The 14,502-nt window shown below is 38.7% G+C and overlaps 1 long non-coding RNA gene across 1 annotated transcript in view; it reads right to left on the reverse strand.

Annotated features, from left to right (window-relative positions):
* The window catches only part of LOC105854022, a 42,325-nt gene that overhangs the window by 20,658 nt on the left and 7,165 nt on the right, over window positions 1–14,502 (reverse strand). Inside the window, exon 2 of the long non-coding RNA XR_001145750.1 lies at window positions 11,615–11,707. This is a non-coding gene — a long non-coding RNA (uncharacterized LOC105854022). The remainder of the gene's footprint in view (window positions 1–11,614; window positions 11,708–14,502) is intronic.

Here is a 14,502-nt window from a genome sequence, read left to right on the forward strand (position 1 = left end):
TATATATATATATATATATTCCACTTCTACTGTGTGTGAAATCATAGTCATTTGTCTTTCTTCTTTTAATTTACTTCATTTTGCATAATTCCCCTATGTCATCGCAAATGGCAAGATTTCTTTTTTTATATAACTGAGGAATATGCACTATGTATATACACCACATCTCCTTTATCCACATATTCATTGCTGAGCACATAGTTGTTTCCATGTCTTGGCTATTGTAAATATCACTGCTATAAGGATAGGGGTACATATATCAAGGTTGTTTTTATATTCTTTGTATAAGTACCCAGAAGTGTAATTTCTCAATCATATGATATTTCTACCTGCTATTCAACATCAGCCTTAGTGAGGTGATACCTTTGTGGATTCATTTTAAACACCCAGGGACAGACTAGTAAATATAGATTAATTAAACTGTCCCTCTTAATACCACCTTCCTAAAAAATGTTGCTGTTTTTCCATGCAAGAGGAAATGGTATTGTCCAGAGAGCAAAAAGCTCAACTAGAATATCATTTTCATCCTTGTGGATGACTGGACTTTGTTCACTTTCTCAGTCATGTTAGAACTAAACATTTTGTTCAAAGCAGTTATATAAACAATAAAGCCTCCTCCTAAAGAACCTTTTCTCATTTTATTTGTTTTGCATTGTGTGTTCCTCATACCAGGTGCTAAACTGATGAGAAACAGATTTATTTTTAAATAAACAATGTTTCCAGGTAATCTATCTGCCTGGTGAGATGAGGCATTCTAAATCTCTCTCTTAGAAATAACATTATCTGTCAGGTTTAAAATCCATCAAAGCAAAACACAAGCTATATTTATATAACCTAATGCAGCTTACTAAAGTCTTAATTTCTGCCTAATTTCACCCCAAGGGGAAGATGTTCACAGTTCCATGTGAAAACACTCTGATCCTCAAAAATAAACAAAGATGGAAAACAAGAATAAAAGCTTCTCTGAGTGTTGCTAAGTCCCTGGAGGGCTGATTAATTAGAACAGGGGCAACTCCTCCCTGCTTCTGCAGCCAAGTAAACCAAGCAGCTTCATTTCAAACACCACACAGCTCTCCAGTTTCTCATCTTTCATCTCAAGATCCACCTTTTTCTCCTACAGCTCTCCTCATATTTTCCCTTTTTGCATCTTCTTTTCTCATTCCTTTCTTCCTTTCTTCCACTTTCCTCTCTTCCATTCCTCCTCCCCCTCCCCACTCTCTTATTTCCTGATCTTTCTTATGCCTCCAATGCTTTGCCACTCAAAAACAACAAAGGCTATATACAATTCAGTACACAAGATAAAGGGTTATTTGTTTTGACAACACTTATTTTTAATTTAAAGGTGGGTAGTTTGAGCATTTTCTATGCTTCACTCTAGCATAAAAGCTTGCTTTTGAGTGTACCTGCACTCATGTGTGTTTTTACCTACTATGTTCATGATGTTTCCCAGGGAATTAGTGGACCTTGAAAGAACAAAGGGCATCTGGCTATGTAGCTTTATATAACTTTGGATACACCCTCTCAAATCAGTTTGCGCTCAACTATCTCCTGGATGCACAGGTAACTGTTAGGTAGAGTGGTAACTTTCTGCCTCTACCTGTAGAATGTATGCTGAATGCTTCAGGGTCAAAGCCAAGCAAAGCCCATCACCCCATCCTAAAAGGGAGGCTGGTGACTTCTTACCAGGCTACGCTACTGAAACCTGTCTCTACATGAAGCAGCCCCCAAAAGACACCAAGACGCTGGAGAGAAAAACTGAGTGTCCATTAATGGATTAAGTGTTTTGTTGTTTTTTTTTTAAAGGAGGGGGGGAGAGGTAACTCTACTTATCTACCTGTCTTTGTTTTTATGTTGTTATACACTATATAACAATGTAGTGTATTGGAGCACAATATAACAATGCTGGAGCACAAATACAGTAGTGGCCCCTATGTATAGCTAGGGGTGCGGTAGGCTATCCCATCTAGGTTTGTGTAAGCACACTCTATAATGTTCCACAACAATGAAATCACCTAATGATACAGTTCTCTGAATGCATCCCCATCATTACACGAAGCTTGGCTATACAATGGAATATTATTCCATCATAAGGAAGGAAACCTTGCCATTTCTGACAATATAAATGAAGAACATGTGTTCTGAGAGCCGCCATTTTCACCAATCAGAAATTGCCAAGGTCAACCCCTGTCCTGTGCCCCAAAAAGGCTATATAACCCGTACTCCCCTTTGTTTGGGGCCCTTCCTGATAACCAGATGTTGCTGGTTGTGGTGGGGTCCATGCTTGAGCTTGTATTAAAGTTTCCTTTGTTATTGCAGTGATAGCCTGGTCTTTTTCTTGGCAGTGCATCTCATGGATCCAGGTACAACAATAAACCTTGAGGGTATTATGCTAAATAAGTCAGGCAGAGAATGACAAATACCATATCACTTATATCTATAGAGTTAAACTAAAAATAAAAACTAGCTCATAGATAAAAAGAACAAAATGATGGTTGCTGGAGGCAAGGGGTGAGAGTAGGCAACATGGGTGATCAAAAGGTACTAACTTGCAGTTATAAATAAGTCCTGAAGATTTAATGTACAGCCTGCTGACTAGAGTTAATAATACTGTATAATATTATACAGTAAAAAGTTGCTGAGGGCCCTCTCCAGTGGCGTAACAGGTTAGCACGCAACACTGCAAGCGAGCAGCAGCTGCTTCAGTGCAAGTTTGATCCCCCCCAGGAGGTGACCCACATGGCGCCACAAACCTCTCTTGACCCGCCTGCTGCTCCCCTCAGCAGTGTACGTCACCCATCTGCCTGTTCTGCTCCCCACTCTGTCTCTGGTGAATACTCTCCCCCCGCCCTGCAACTCTGGCCTGTACCCCAGCTCTGCATAAATAAAAAAATGCATAAATAAAAAAATCTCTAAAAAAAAAGTTGCTAAGAGTAAACATATTGAAAGTTCCCATCACAAGAAAAAAATTCTAACTATGTGTAGTGATGGGTATTAATTAGATTTATTGTGGTGATTATTTCACATATATACAAAGCAAGTTATATACCTAAAACTAATAGAATGTTGTACGTGTTAACTAAAGCTAACTGTTCAGTGGCTACCCATCTCCCGGGTCTCATTAAGGGGCACAAGTCAAGTGCCAGAACTCAGTTGGTTTTGTCCTATGACGAGACTATGCATGAGAAAAATGTTGCTCAGTGAAAAAAAAACAACAAACTTGGAACCTTCTATGTCTGAACAAATGAGTAACTTCACTGAGTGACAAGTCTGAGATTTGTGACATTGCTAGAACTCCCAGTTCCCAGAAGAGAAGAATCTTAATAGGTTTGGCAAATTTTAAGGACCCTTTTTGTTTGTGTTAGTCCATAGACAACATCACACAGATACATGAACGTTCTGAACCCCTACCTAGATTTTCTTTGTAGAAATTCTTCAAATGTTTCATGTAAGTTGTTTATAATTCTCATTGAGAAGCTCAAGCTTTTCCCCAGCGCTCTCTGGATGCTATTTCAGACTTAAACCTCAGTCTTGACTCTTTAATAAACTCTTTATTTATATTGACTCTTTAATAAACTCTTTATTTTTTTAAAGATGTATTTACTTATGCATACAGAACTGGGCACAGGCCACAGGTACAGGGGTTTGGGAAGTGGTGAGAGGACTCGCCAGAGACTGAGTGGGGAGTAGAACAGGCAGATTAGTTGATATACACTACTCAGGAGAGTAGTGGACAGGTCAGGAGATGTCTGTCACACCTGTGGGTCATCTCCATGGCCCTGACCAGGGATCAGCTCATGCTGCAGTGGCTGGGATAACTCCACAGTACTGTGCTTTAACCCACTGCACTGCCAGGCAGGACCCTACTTCACTTTATTTAAGTTGACGTATGTCAATTATATCAGTGTTCAGTAGCAGTTCCCCTCTTTTTTGCTCTTCCATTCTTCAGGAGAACACGGATTCCACAGGCAGAGAGTTTCCTTTGTTCTCCCCAGAGCCCAGAACATGTGTGATAAGGATTGGGTAACCAAACACTGGTTATTATACCTTACAGTCTATTGGTCTGAGGAAACAGTTACCGTGGTGGGAGCACAGCCTGAAACATACTCCTGTTCCTTCACTCCACCCACAATCAGGTCACCAGGTCAGAGAAGTCAGTGAACAATCAAGATGGACCTATGCAGGCAGTATTTGGAACATTACAAAAATTAACTCGAAATCACTCGAACACATTCTTAACCCAGAAATGTTGACTGAGTCTGCGGTCAACATGCTATTGATGGTACCATTCCTATTCTGACAAGCTCTTGGACATAAAGGTGGGCCATTTCCATGGATGAAAATATTTGGGAGATATTCTCACCAGCACAGAGGGGACAGAGAGGAGAATGGGACAGGTGACAGAAAGAGACTACATTCAGGGCAACCAGCCTTTGTACTTTTTCCTCTTCCAGAAAAATCATGCCCTTTTCCCTCCTAAACTATTGCTGAGCTAGAGGGTAGTTGGGAGGCTGGGGAGAAGAAAAAAAAAGGTAGAGCTGAGGCGTGAGTGTTGTGTAACATCCTGACAAACCGTGCGAACAGAGGAAGTCTGTGTATGCTGTGGTGTTGAACAAGTGAATGGGGAGGGTGAAGGCTGGCAGTACAGCGTAGCATCTGCTGATTTCTATGGTGTAAATGCTCCCAATAACAGGCGACCATGGTGACATCTGGGCAGTGATTTAGGAGTTAATGTACAGGCAGCTCACCAAGCAAATAGGCAGATGAAGATAACCTTGAGAGATGGCAAATATGGTAAAATGAAAAGTAATGTTTTGAGTATTTTTACCTTTTTTGCAGTATTTAAATGCAAATGTGTATAATTTAATTTTTAAATGGCAGAATTTACCCGCTAGCTTGCAGAATCCTGAAAATTGAACATTCTGTTCTCACAGATTAGTGAAAGCAGGTCCCACGCCCCTTGAAGAAAGTCACTGCCTCCCATCTAAACACATGGGAAAGGCTGGTGCACAGGTCCAGAGGGATTTTAAAAGCTGTAGTAATAGTAGAAGGGCAGGAGCTCTCCTTGGTATTGACATTTGTGCATAAAAATTGCACTTCTCCAGAGAAGTAGCTTCTCAGTGCCCGGAAGCACTCAACTCATCTACCACCAGCAACTCCTTCCTCAGTCAACATCTGCATCCACGCCCTCTACACTCAGCCATTTCCTGTAATTTCTTTATCATGTCAGCAAGTTAAGAATCTAAAGAATAGCTGCATGAATATCTTACGGGACGGGGGAAGGCATTAGTTTCCATTCAATATCCATTCATGATATTAAGAACAATTAGGAATAAAATAAATAACAATCAGCAAATTAGGAATAAAACAAAATTTCCTTGATCTAATAAAAGGCATCTGTGGGAAAACCTATAGCTAATTTCCTAATTAATAATAAGAGGCTAAGCTGTCAGGAGATTGAAAACAAGGGAAAGAGGCCCTCTTCTACCACTCCTAGTCAACAGTGTGCTAAAACCACTAGCAGTATAATAAAGCAATAAAGAGAAATAAATACAGATAGATGGAAGGAAAAGAAAAAAAAACTTTATTTATAGGTCATAAAGTTGTCTATGTTGCCTGCTTCAAGGACTCTGTAGAAAGTTCTCGAAACTATTAAGAGAGTTGGCAAGATGGCAGAGAAGAATGTGAGAATTACAAGAGAATGTATAACCTGATTCCTATATATTAGCAATGAACAACTGTATTGTAAAAAATGCCATTTTGATTTGGTGATGGGAAGCCCACGGGGATTACAACTGAGATGGAAAAATGCACAAAATGATGTAAAAATAAATTATTTTTTAAAAATACCATCTACAATAACACCCAAAATAAGTTACAAACATAGGTATGCACTTAACAAAATATATAGATAATTAGTTTGCTAAAAGATGGGTGAAAGAAACAAAAGAAGATCTAAATTTTAAAAAAAGACATGCAATGTTCATGGACTGGGACATTCAAAATTGTTAAGATGTCAACTGTCTGCAAATGAAGAGTCAATGCAAAATCGGTCAAACTTCTAGCAGGATTTTTCGTATATAAAAAGAAGCTGATTCAAAGTTATATATGGAAAGTCAAAGGAATCAAAATATATTTTTTCCTGTGTTGGATATGTGTAATTTTTTTAAATTTTAATTGAGGTACTACCTGGACACCCACATCAGGTATTGCCACCATGATGCACCCACCACACATCACCCACAATCCACCACCAGATTCTATTGTGCCGCCTTTGTTCTTTATTCTCACCCTTTTCCCACCTCTCTAGTGCTCTGGATGCTTCAATTCTGTAGTCGGCTTTCAAGAATTTGTTTTTAAAAATTAGAAAATGAAAAAGATAGAGGTCTCACACTACAAGAATTCTAGTAGTCAAGGGAGTATGATTAGCAATAGGAGAGAAATATAAATCGACAAGTAGAATTGGGAGTTCATAAGTTAAACTCTTATAGTTAGGGCCAATATATTTTTGATAGAGCTGTAAAATCAATTCAATGAAAAAAGCTTGGTATTTTTCACAAATAATGCTGAGACATTTGGACATACAATGCAAATAGGTGCATTTAAACATCCATGTGAAATATGCCTTATATACCTTTCTAGAAAGCCAACTTAAGTGGATAACAGACCTAAATGTAAAATCTAAATTAATAAAATTGGAAGGGAGTACAGGGGAGTTGCTTGTTCTTCTGTTCTTAAAGAGCAGTTTTTAACTTCAAAACCCCATAATCAAGAGCTGGTGCTTCATAAAAAGAAATGCCCATTTCCTTAAAACTTATCTCAAACACCCCTTCTTGCCACCAGATCCCTGATTCAGGTGAAAGTTCAATCTACCACCATGGCCTGGGCATGGAAGCAGAGCTCTGGGAGTAACTGGCACTGAGCCCAAGTTCTCAGATTTTATCCTTCTCTCAAACAGTCATTACTTGCTCTGCAAAGTGAACATGAACAAATATAACTTCACTATTAAGTCCTTATTAAACACCTGTTATGTAACAGCCTGAGGTATGTGAAGCTAGGTGTGACCTTGTTTCTTTTCAATGGTTGTTTCCTCCTTTGACACACAGTTTCTCACTCTAATTTAGAGCCCAAGGCTGAAGTACAAAAACAAACCCCTGTTTGGATAGAGGAGGAAGAGTTTGTTCTCATACAATTTTTTCACCTGACCACTGAAATACTCAGCCTAGCTTCTTAGTTTTATTCACAACTCTCAGTAAATATTTATTAAGTAATCATAACAGGCTTATTGGACAAGTAAAAATAGATACATGCTATGCAAGCAAAAGAAAACACAGCCAGAATCCCCAATCCTCAAGGGTCCTTCCAGATAACAGTAAATATAAGCCACACAGTAGGAATATATGAAGAAATAAAAAAGCATTAACAGAAAAAAAAATTATATAATTCTCTTTGTCCTTCTCTCTCTCAATCTTTTTTTTTAAGATTTATTTATTTATTTATGCATACAGAACTAGAGTACAGGCCAGAGGTGCAGGGGCAGTGAGAGGATTCACCAGAGACAGAGAGGGGAGCAGAACAGGTGAGGGGAGCAGCTGGTGGGTCAGGAGAGGTCTGCTGCACCATGTGGGTCGCCTCCAGGGTGGGGATAGAACTCATGCTGAAGTGGCTTTAGCTTCTTAGTGCTGTGCTTTAACCGGCTGCGCCACCAGGGAAGGCCCCTCTCTCTCAATCTTACTGTATGTAACATTTCATTTTTAGACCACAGTTGACTTTGAATAACTAAAACTACAGAAAGTGAAGCACAACTAAGGGTGAACCACCTTTGCAATGAGAGGCCTTCCTCATAGAAGTGCATACTTCCAATGGTTTATCCTCTACTAGACACGAATCAGGCACAGATCCTGCCTAGGATAACCAGGGGTGATCTCAGGATGAGGTTATGGAATAAAGCAAAGTTAAAAGGAGTCCAATAAGTCTGAACCCATAGTTGGTTTTCACTGAAATTGCACTCTCAAACTAACATGAGATAGAAATGAAGTCCGAATACTTGCTGATGAAAACTGACTGCACACTGAAATAGGTACAAAAAAATGTACCAGAGGTAGATTAAATTCTGGCTTCCAATCCAGCAGTCAAAATTTCACAAAGAAGGGCCTCCCTTGTGGCCCAAGAGTGTTAAAGCACAGCATTATGAAGCTATCTGCAGCCACTGCAGCACAAGTTCAATCCCCTTTCACCTACCCCACACCTGTCACCGTACCTCCTGCGGAGTCTGCATGAGCAATATGCGGACGTTGGCTCATAGTACAGGGAACGGGGCACGCAGAGGGACATCGTGGCATTTTATGATATTTTGGAGCCTGACTTCTTTCTTGCTGGATTCTGTTCTTAATAATGCTTTCAACCTGTTAATGTTTCTGTAATAATTATAAGCTTACCACTGCCAGTAATGAAGTAAGTGACAAAGAATAGTTAATGTGAAAGGAAAAAGAGGTGGCTGAGTCTTAGCTTTTGGGAAGATTAAAAAGTTCACCTCCTCCTTGGTACACATTAAACAAAGCACAATAAGAGTATATTTTAAAACAATACCGTAAGTCTCTACTATATTTGCTTAATCATAAAGTTACTGAATGGCAACGATATAGAGACTATGTAGCAGAAAGACATAAAAGACTCTCTGAGCAAGGCAACAATAGGGAATGGAATTAAAAGATTAACTAGACAAAATGTACCAAACGGATAAATGACCCCATTCACCCAGTAACCGCTATTTGATGTTTCCAGCAGATTGTCACCCCCTTTCCCATCTGCTTCTAAGAAAATGTAACACATCACCTTGTGCTGTTCTGCTAAATATGTAACTAAACGCTGATGTAGTCATTATTCTTGCCAAAAAATACTGTATAAATGTGAAAGCTTACTTCTCCAAATGACAGTCAGATATGCACCCTTGAAGTCGTGTCTGTCTGTCATTCATTCAGCCAAATCCTTATCCACCTCCCTTCGAGACACTCATCACCCTCATCACCCTGAGGTCCAGAGCTCCTCACTGTGCCGGTGTGCGGCACACACCTCTGAGCTATACCCCAGTTCCTGTATGTATACATAAATGCTTTTTAAAAAAAATTCACCAAGGGTAAATTTATTAATTGCAAAATAAATCTGTCCACCAATGTAGACGCTTGGGAAACCATGTTGCTGACTGGATTGTACATGTAACCACTGTTTAAGTAGGCTCAATTTTCTAGCTCTCTGAAAAGGAGACTTTAGAGACATTTGAGCCTAGTATCTAAGGACTCTGACAAGCCCACATTCTTTCTCTTTAGAACAGAGATCCTCTCTTTCAATAACTAAGACCCAGCCATTTGCTGAAGGTGACTGAGTGTTCAGAAAGCCCAGAAGAATAAATCTCAGAGAAACAGTCTCTACTAAAAGCTCAATTTATAAACTACCCAAGTATCACCCAAGTCAGAAAGCTACACAGAGTCAGTGCTGACAGGTCCAGAATTGAACAACAGTCTCCATAGATGTGCTTCTTTAAAGAGATTTCTTCAACTAAAGAGCATGAAAATTACCTCTCAAATTGAGTTGCTCAAACCAAAGAACCGAAAGACACTGGTTGAGAATCTGGAACCTTAGTGTTGACTGACATTATATTGGTTCATGTTCTCTCTACAGAGCAGGCAGTGACTCCCTGGGAGAAGAAACAAATCTGGGGAACTGAACTCAAGGCCAGTTACACCTGGAGCCCTGCTGCCTCATCTGTGCAACCAGAACAGACTGAACTTTAACCCTAGTTAAGAATCTAATGGCAAAAAGGGTTATTTGGGACAGGTTTTAGGGAGGATGGGCAACCTCTCCTTTCATGAGATATCTGCTGCACATGAGGTAAATACAGGGTTCTGAGGTAGGGAAAGACTCCTCAGATGTAGAGGGCCTCTAGGGAGTCTCATAGTGACTCCAGATTATCAGTTTCATTCAAGCCTAATCAGAACTCCCATTTCAAGCTCTGCAACCTCATTTCTTTCTAATTGATGACCAAACTTTCATGTGGAAAAATTGGCAAAGACAAATTAAACTCATGATTCTTCTACCTGCACAATTTAATTTTATATTTGCATTTTCAGTAGTATCAACCCTGTGGTTACAAAAAAGAAAAGGTTTGTTTTAGGGATGGCATGAATATTCTCTGCTTCTCAGACAAATGGAAAAGCTTAAGGGTCTGAGATTTTAATCTTACTTCTGTAAGCACTCCACTATGCAGAGAAATAAGCACCCCATACCACAGTCCTTGCAGTGACTACCATTCATAAAGGTGAAGTGCAGCAGTCACTTAAGAGCTCCAAAGTACATATTTCATTTGCAATTTCATTATAATCAACCACATGTGCTAATTTGATTGTGACGTCTTTTTGCACATCATGCATTACTAGCATTTCCAGGAGTGCAAACAAAATCAACCCTCAAAACCAGTCTTTGAGAGCTTTTCTCCTAGAATTACTTCTGGTATCTTTTCCATTTCAGTCAGGGTCCAGTCAAGAGACAGATGCCACACAGTAATTCAAAGCATGATATAAAAAACTGTTAATGGGTAATGCAATAGTTTTCTACCGAAAAGGATAAAAGAACTGTATGGTCTTGAAACAGGGTTAATTTAATGGTTAAATCTCTCAGATCCTAGAGAACAAAAGAAAAAAAAATACTTATATAACTTTTTCTCGGAGGCTTGTGCTCACAGACACCAATGACAAGCCTCAACAAACAGAAACAACTAACGTTGAGCTGAGCTCCAAGGTCATCTGGAGCCAGGTGCAGACAAGATGGGCAATTCAGAAGTAAAAGTCCACCAACAGAAACTCAAAACTAGGGGCCCTCCCTGGTGGCGCAGCAGGTTAGAGCACAGCACTAAGAAGCTAAAACCACTTCAGCATGAGTTCGATCCCTGCCTGCCCCAGAGGTAAACCACATGGTGCAACAGACCTCTCCTGACCCGCCCACTGCTCCCCTCAGCAGTGTACCCCATCAATCTGCCTGTTCTGCTCCCCACTCTGTCTCTGGTAAATCCTCTCACCGCCCCTGCACCTCTGGCCTGTACCCCAGTTCTGTATGCATAAATAAATAAATCTTTAAAAAAGAAACGCAAAACTTATTTATCTGTGGGAAAAAAAACCTCTTCATACTTCTCCATGTATGAATTTCCCCGTGACTAGCCAAGGAACTTCAGCCAAGTCCATATTTCCTTAACTCCAACCTACTTCTTGATAATAATATTTAACTCCTCTGTTCTCAACCCTACTCCTCCAAATCAATCATAAACCTCTTCCCTTTCCTAGACAGAAAGGCAGATTTGAATTTACTTCCTGCCTCTTGGCCAATCTGCAATAAGCCCTTTCTTTTGTTAGAATCTGTTGTCATGTATCTGTCTCTATGCACAGCAAGTCAATTGCTATTTAATTATGGAAGAAAGGTGGGGATCAACAACAGACTATGATTCTCACATTTAGAACTGAGGAAAAGGTAAACAAGATTAATTTTGGAAAGTAAAGAAGGACAACACCAGGCTGAGATTCAGGTCTGGAAGGGGATGGCTCAGCCGCTGGAGAAGCATGTCACCCACCACTGGGATGAAGAAGACACTCGCTCCCTGAAGCCATGATGACCATCCACTGTCCAAGAATGCTGCTGGGGCCACTGTGTGCTGGTCCAGTTACTGTTGTGTGGAGAAAAAAAAAGGGAAAAAGCACTAAGATAAGGCCCTCTGCCCTCTCTAGCCCAGAGGTACCTTCAGCAGCCCTCTCCACTCGCCGTTGCCTGAACCTAATTATCAACTTCTATGGTAGACGGGAAAACAGAGCTTTGTTTGCACAGTACAACTCTGAGATCATAAAACAAGACAGAGAAAGGTCAGTTGGAGCCAGAGGGAAGTAAATTAGTAACTGAAACATCTGAATACAGAAAGTAGGAGCAAATATGGAGATAGGTAAACCATGACAAGTTACATAGACTTGGGAGGAAAAATCACTTGCAGTGGATGTTAAGACTTCTATGGATAGTGGGAATCCATAGAATGACCTTTTTTTATAGGAAAGGGGAAGCTAGGGATACTTAATCTTATTTTGAATGAGTTTATTTCGGTGGGGGGAGTAGAGAAATAGAATTAATTTTTAGACATATCTATGACACGCTGGTCAAGGATCAAATGGACAGATTGTGAGATAAGTCTTGAGGGTGGCTGAAGATAAAAATATCATCAGCATCTAGTTGTTATCTAAGCTCATAGTAATACCACCTACAGAGAAATTCTAGATAGATAAAACTATCAAGAAATGTGCCCTGAGAAGTTCCAACTCATAGAAATCAGAGGAATGAGAAGCCAGCTCTTTTACATGTTTAAATAAAAATAAAAAATCTTACAGCATAACAAAGGAAAAAGTTCTATCTACCTAACAATCTATTTAATATTCTATTTTCCTAACAATTTCACATTTTTACTTTGGTTAGTAAAGTTAAATTTTTTTATTTTAGTTATGAAGCCATAATTAATAACTTTAAGAAAAAATACATTTCAATGTTAAAGATATTCAATTTTAGTGAAATATTTGTGTGTGAATTAAAATTTGCATTTACCAGACAAAAATAATACAACTTAAAGTGTGCACTCTGCTTCACTGTTTCATTTATATTTAACTGCTTTAATTTTTAACCATGGAAAATCTACCATATTAACCATATTTTTAAGTGTATAGCTCAGTAATATTAAATATATTCACAATGCTATGAAATAAATCTCCCTAACTTTTTTATCTTGCAAACCTGAAAACCAATATTCATTAAACAACTCCCCTTCTCCCTCCTTTCAATCCCTGGCAACCGCCATTCTATTTCTATTTCTCTGAAATTAACTGGGATCATACAGTCTTTATCTTCCTGTTACTGGTTTATTTCACTAAACATAATATACACAACGTTCATCCATGTTATAGTAGCATATTTCCCGCCTTTGTTAAGGCTGAAGGATATCTGATTGTAAGTTTATAACACGTCTTGTTTATTCACTCACCAGCAGACCTTTGGCTTGCTCCCACCCCTGGCTATTGTAAGTAATAATGCATGGGTTTCTAAATATCTGAGATTCTGCTTTTCATTCCTTAGGATTGTAAAGGGAGTCAAAACTTTATCTTTGCTTTTCAGCAAAAATATAGATTAACATATGAAAACCAATCACTTAACATGGTTTAGATATGAACCTTAAAAAAAAAAGTAGCCCAAAGCAGCAGCTTAAAACTGTAATATAAATACCATTTCAACAAAGAACAACAGAGAAATGACAGGACCAAGGAAAATGATTTTAGGTTTTCAAGGGCAGCAAACAGAGGGAAGACAAAGGTTAAAAATTATTTGGAGGTAAAGGCAAATAAAGTAGCAAAGTTAGAAAATGCATTCTTTGAGAGGAAATCAATGTAGTCAGGTTTGTTGGCAGATTTCCGTGGCACCATCTCTGATTTATAAGAGTCTAATATTTCCAGGAAAAGAATTTTTATCTTGCCCTTTAGGAAGGAAAAAGGTTTTTATTTGTGTATTTTTTGATTTGGTACTTTTTAATTGCCTTCACCTGAAAATTATACTTATGTCAAAGAGGAATATTTGGGGTGACATTCTGGTTTCTTTCAGTTCTTGATTTGCAACTTTTCAGAAATTTTCACACATTAAAGCCTGAGTTGATAGCTGTGAAGAGATTTGGGTTAGAAGCTATGAGATAAGCAAGCAGCATGGGAGAGAAAAGCATACACCTAACAAGCAGAAAAGGACAAATCTAAGAACATGGTACCTATTACTGAATGAGTCTCTTCCTCTGGGGAATAAACCAGTTCTATTAAACAGTCATGTCTCATTTCAGAAGGCAGTGTTGCAGTGGGCTTCCATTGAAGTTAGGCCTTTTTATAGTATAAGTAATTAGGTAATTAGCAAGAGATATCCCTACAGAAAACGAAGGTCAGTGGTTGGAGCAAAGTATAAACCCAGATTTTGAGATACAGTATCAAAAAAGGGCAGCCAGTTGAGATTTCTAGATTTTGAGCTTCAGTATCTTTTGATGGTGGAACTTTTATTTGGTATTTCATTTTCTTCATTTGAAAACTTTAGCCATGAGAAAATATATAACAAAACTGACTGACTGGTTAGTAGAAGAGCAATAGGATTCAAATTGTTTACAGAAAATGGAGTGATCATTCAGATCATGCTAGTCCATTGGTCTACATATGCTTTTATGCTAGTACCAATTAATTTTGATTACTGTAGCTTTGTAATATATTTGCAAATCAGAAAATACAAGCTCTCCAATTTTGTTATTCTTTTAAAAAAGTATTTAGGCAATTCAGGATCGTTTGATATTCTACATGAATCTTGGTGGATAACTTTTTCTTTTTCTATTTGGCAAAAAATATCAAAGTAACTTTGATGGAGATTGCATTGATCTATTGCTCTATTTGAGTAGTACTGACACTT

The sequence above is a fragment of the Condylura cristata genome, unplaced genomic scaffold (assembly GCF_000260355.1).
Source record: "Condylura cristata isolate star-nosed mole 26May11 unplaced genomic scaffold, ConCri1.0 scaffold00024, whole genome shotgun sequence".
Lineage (NCBI taxonomy): Eukaryota > Metazoa > Chordata > Mammalia > Eulipotyphla > Talpidae > Condylura > Condylura cristata.